General features: G+C 40.8%; 1 non-coding gene across 1 annotated transcript; it reads right to left on the bottom strand.

Moving 5' to 3' along the window:
* Positions 1-423: 423 nt before the first annotated feature.
* Positions 424-531, bottom strand: LOC148555807 (small nucleolar RNA R71). Its single transcript, XR_015886843.1, has one exon. It is a non-coding gene; the product is annotated as a small nucleolar RNA R71 (small nucleolar RNA).
* Positions 532-5,856: the final 5,325 nt, after the last annotated feature.

The raw sequence follows: 5,856 nt of genomic DNA, 5'->3' as shown, positions 1-5,856 counted from the left end.
AACCTTACAGAAATTTTCAAAAAGGAAGAGGAGATGGCAGCCGAAAATAATAATAATGCAAGGAAGATGCTTGGTGACTTTACTGCACCAAATTCCAATTCACATGGAAGAAGCATCTCCATCCCTACCATTGGAGCAAACAATTTTGAGCTTAAGCCTTAACTAGTTTCTCTGATGCAACGCAAGTTTCATAGACTTCCATCTGAAGATCTCTTTCAGTTCTTAACTGAATTCTTGCAGATCTGTGATACTATTAAGACTAATGGAGTAGATCCTGAAGTCTACAGGCTCATGCTTTTTCCTTTTGCTGTAAGAGACAGAGCTAGAGTGTGGTTGGACTCTCAATCCAAGGATAGCCTGAACTCTTGGGATAAGCTGGTCACGACTTTCTTAGCCAAGTTCTTTCCTCTTCAAAAGCTTAGTAAGCTTAGAGTGGATGTTCAAATCTTTAGACAGAAAGAAGGTGAATCCCTCTATGAAGCTTGGGAGAGATACAAGCAACTGACCAAAAAGTGTCCTTCTGACATGCTTTCAGAATGGACCATTTTGGATATATTCTATGATAGTCTGTCTGAATTAGCTAAGATGTCATTAGATACTTCTGCAGGTGGATCCATTCACCTAAAGAAAACGCCTACAGAAGCTCAAGAACTTATTGACATGGTTGCTAATAACCAGTTCATGTACACCTCTGAGAGGAATCCTGTGAGTAATGGGACGCCTCAGAAGAAAGGAGTTATTGAAATTGATACTCTGAATGCCATATTAGCCCAGAATAAAATATTAACTCAGCAAGTCAATATGATTTCTCATAGTCTGAATGGAATGCAGGCTGCATCCAACAGTACTCAAGAGGCATCTTCTGAAGAAGAGGCTTACGATCCTGAGAACCCTGCAATAGCAGAGGTAAATTATATGGGTGAACCTTATGGAAACACCTATAATCCCTCATGGAGAAATCACCCAAATTTCTCATGGAAGGATCAACAAAAGCCTCAACTAGGCTTTACTAATGGTGGAAGAAACAGGTTTAACAATAGTAAACCTTTTCCATCATCCACTCAGCAACAGACAGAGAATTCTGAGCAGAATCCATCTAGTTTGGCAAATTTAGTCTCTGATCTATCTAAGGCCACTTTGAGTTTCATGAATGAAACAAGGTCCTCCATTAGAAATTTGGAGGCACAAGTGGGCCAGCTGAGTAAGAAGATCACTGAAACTCCTCCTAGTACTCTCCCAAGTAATACAGAAGAGAATCCAAAGAGAGAGTGCAAGGCCATTGATATAACAATCATGGCCGAATCCAAGGAGGAAGGGAGGACATGAATCCCAAGGAGGAAGACCTCCTGGGACGTCCAGTGATCAATAAGGAGTTCCCCTCTGAGGAACCAAAGGAATCTGAGACTCATCTAGAGACCATGAAGATTCCATTGAACCTCCTTATGCCATTCATGAGCTCTGATGAGTATTTCTCATCTGAAGAGAATGATGTTACTGAAGAGCAAGTTGCCAAGTTCCTTGGTGCAATCATGAAGCTGAATGCCAATTTATTTGGTAAAGAGACTTGGGGAGATGAACCTCCCCTGTTCACCAATGAACTAAATGCATTGGATCAACTGAGATTGCCTCAGAAGGAACAGGATCCTGGAAAGTTCCAAATACCATGTACCATAGGCACCATGACCTTTGAGAAGGCTTTATGTGACCTTGGGTCAAGAATAAACCTCATGCCACTCTCTGTAATAGAGAAACTTGGAATCTTTGAGGTGCAAGCTGCCAGAATCTCATTAAAGATGGCAGACAACTCAAGAAAAGAGGCTTATGGACAAGCAGAGGACGTGTTAGTAAAGGTTAAAGGTCTTTACATCCCTGCTGATTTCATAATCCTAGATACTGGGAAGGATGAGGATGAATCCATCATCCTTGGAAGACCCTTCCTAGCCACAGCAAGATCTGTGATTGATGTTGACAGAGGTGAACTAGTCCTTTAATTGAATGAGGACTCCCTTGTGTTTAAAACTCAAGGTCACCCTTCTGTAAACATGGAAAAGAGGCACAGTAAGCTTTTCTCAAAACAGAGTCAACCAGAGCCCCCACAGTCAAACTCTAAGTTTGGTGTTTGGAAGCCACAACCAAACTCTAAGTTTGGTGTTGAACTCCCATATCCAAACTCTAAGTTTGGTGTTGGGAAGTCTCAACAATGCTCTGAACATCTGTGAGGCTCCATGAGAGCCCACTATCAAGCTATTGACATTAAAGAAGCGCTTGTTGGGAGGCAACCCAATCTTTATTTATCTAATTTTATTTTTATTTTTGTTGTTCTTTCATGATTTATTAGGTTCATGGTCATGTGGAGTCACAAAATAAATAGAAAAATAAAAAATAGAATCAAAAACAGTAGAAGAAAAATCATACCCTGGACGAAGGGCTTACTGGCGTTTAAACGCCAGTAAGGAGCATCTGGCTGGCGTTCAACGCCAGGACAGAGCATGGATCTGGCTTTGAACGCCAGAAACAAGCAGCATTCTGGCATTCAGACACCAGAAATGCACACTGAGGAAAGCTGGCGCTGAACGCCAGAAACAAGCATAGAACTGGCGTTCAACGCCAGAAACATGCTGCATCTGGGCGCTGAACGCCCAGAACAAGCACCAATTCGGCGTTTAAACGCCAGAATTGCATGCAAAGGCCTTTTACATGCCTAATTGGTACAGGGATGCAAATCCTTGACACCTCAGGATCTGTGAACCCCACAGGATCATCTCAGCATCTGTGGACCCCACAGGATCCCCACCTACCTCCACTCATATTCTTCCCTCTTCTCAATGTTCATTCTCTCTTCCCAATAAACACCCTTCCCCAAAACCCTTCACCAATCACCTCAAAGCTCTCTTCCCTATTACCCATTCACCACTCATGTCCATCCACTCTTCCCCATAAACCTACCTCATAAACCCCACCTACCTTCAAAATTCAATATCACTTTCCCACCCAAACCCACCCCATATGGCCGAACATTAACCCCTCTCCCTCCACTATGTAAACCTCTCCATTCTTCTTCATTTTCACACAACACATCCCTCTCTTCCCCTTCTTGGCCGAAACACAACTCTCTCTCCCTCTCCTTCATATCTTCTTCTTCTTCTACTATTCTTTCTTCTCTTGCTCGAGGGTGAGCAAAAATTCTAAGTTTGGTGTGGTAAAAGCATAAAGCTTTTCATTTTTCCATTACCATTGATGGCACCTAAGACCGGAGAATCCTCTAGAAAAGGGAAAGGGAAGACAAAAGCTTCCACCTCCGAGTCATGGGAGATGGAAAGATTCATCTCCAAAGCCCATCAAGACCACTTCTATGATGTTGTGGCCAAGAAGAAGGTGATCCCTGAGGTCCCTTTCAAACTCAAGAAAAATGAGTATCCGGAGATCTGACATGAGATCCAAAGAAGAGGTTGGAAAGTTCTAACAAACCCCATCTAACAAGTCGGAATTCTAATGGTTCAAGAGTTCTATGCTAATGCATGGATCACTAGGAACCATGATCAAAGTAAGAACCCGAACCCAAAGAATTATCTCACCATGGTTTGGGGGAATTACTTCGATTTTAGTCCGGAAAATGTGAGGTTGGCGTTCAACTTTGATCAAAGGTTGGACCAAGTCCTCATGGACATATGTTTGGAAGGAGCTCAATGGAAGATTGACTCAAAGGGCAAACCGATTCAACTGAGAAGACTGGACCTTAAGCCTGTAGCTAGAGGATGGTTGGAGTTCATTCAACGCTCAATCATTCCTACTAGCAACCGGTCTGAAGTTACTATAGACCGGGCCATCATGATCCATAGCATCATGATTGGAGAAGAGGTGGAGGTTCATGAGATTATACCTCAAGAACTCTACAAGGTGGCTGACAAGACTTCCACTGTGGCAAGGTTAGCCTTTCCTCACCTCATTTGCCATCTATGCAATTCGGCTAGGATTGACATAGAGGGAGATATCCTCATTAATGAGGACAAGCCCATTACTAAGAAAAGGATGGAGCAAACAAGAGAGCCTATTCATGGATCTCAAGAGATGCATGAACAAGCTCATCACCAAGAAATCCCTGAGACGCCTCAAGGAATGCACTTTCCTCCACAGAACTTTTGGGAGCAAATCAACACCTCCCTAGGAGAACTGAGTTCCAACATGGGACAACTAAGGGTGGAACATCAAGAGCACTCAATCATCCTCCATGAAATTAGAGAAGATCAAAGAGCTATGAGGGAGGAGCAACAAAGACAAGGAAAAGACATAGAAGAGCTCAAGGACATCATTGCTTCCTCAAGAAGAAAACGCCACCATCACTAAGGTAGACTCATTCCTTGTTCTCAAATTTTCTATTTTTCATTTTCTTTATGTTAAGTGCTTATCTATGTTAGTGTCTTATTACATGATCATTAGTATTTAGCAACTTTGTCTTAAAGTTATGAATGTCCTATGAATCCATCACCTGTCTTAAATGAAAAATGTTTTTAATTCAAAAGAACAAGAAGTACATGAGTTTCGAATTTATCCTTGAACTTAGTTTAATTATATTGATGTGGAGACAACACTTTTTGTTTTCTGAATGAATGCTTGAACAGTGCATATGTCTTTTTGAAATTGGTGTTTTAGAATGTTAAATATGTTGGCTCTTGAAAGAATGATGACAAGGAGACATGTTATTTGATAATCTGAAAAATCATCAAAATGATTCTTGAAGCAAGAAAAAGCAGTGAATACAAAAGCTTGTAGAAAAAAAAATGGCGAAAAAAAAATAGAAAAAGAAAAAGCAAGCAGAAAAAGCCAAAAGCTCTTAAAACCAAAAGGCAAGAGCAAAAAGCTAATAACCCTTAAAACCAAAAGGCAAGGGTAAATAAAAAGGATCCAAGGCTTTGAGCATCAGTGGATAGGAGGGCCTAAAGGAATAAAATCCTGGCCTAAGCGGCTAAACCATGCTGTCCTTACCATATGCTTATGGCGTGAAGGTGTCAAGTGAAAACTTGAGACTGAGCGGTTAAAGTCAAGGTCCAAAGCAAAAGAAGAGTGTGCTTAAGAACCATGGATACCTCTAATTGGGGACTTTAGCAAAGCTGAGTCACAATCTGAAAAGGTTCACCCAATTATGTGTCTGTGGCATTTATGTATCCGGTGGTAATACTGAAAAACAAAGTGCTTAGGGCCACGGCCAAGACTCATAAAGTAGCTGTGTTCAAGAATCAACATACTGAACCAGGAGAATCAATAACACTATCTGAATTCTAAGTTCCTATAGATGCCAATCATTCTGAACTTCAATGGATAAAGTGAGATGCCAAAACTATTTAAGAGGCAAAAAGCTACAAGTCCCGCTCATCTGATTGGAGCTATGTTTCATTGATATTTTAGAATTTATAGTATATTCTCTTCTTTTTATCCTATTTGATTTTCAGTTGCTTGGGGACAAGCAACAATTTAAGTTTGGTGTTGTGATGAGCGGATAATTTATATGCTTTTTGGCATTATTTTTAGTATGATTTTAGTAGGATCTAGTTACTTTTAGGGATGTTTTTATTAGTTTTTATGTTAAATTCACATTTATGGACTTTACTGTGAGTTTGTGTGTTTTTCTGTGATTTCAGGTATTTCCTGGCTGAAAATGAGGGACTTGAGCAAAAATCATATTCAGAGGTAGAAGAAGGACTGCTGATGCTGTTGGATTCTGACCTCCTTGCACTCAAAGTGGATTTTCTGGAGCTACAGAACTCACAATGGCGCGCTTTTAATTGCGTTGGAAAGTAGACAGCCAGGGCTTTTCAGCAATATATAATAGTCCATACTTTGGCCGAGTTTAGATGACAC

Source organism: Arachis ipaensis, chromosome B6 (assembly GCF_059453495.1).
Source record: "Arachis ipaensis isolate K30076 ecotype BB chromosome B6, ASM5945349v1, whole genome shotgun sequence".
Lineage (NCBI taxonomy): Eukaryota > Viridiplantae > Streptophyta > Magnoliopsida > Fabales > Fabaceae > Arachis > Arachis ipaensis.
Note: the sequence above shows the minus strand (reverse complement) of the source record. Positions and strands in the feature narration are given on the sequence as shown.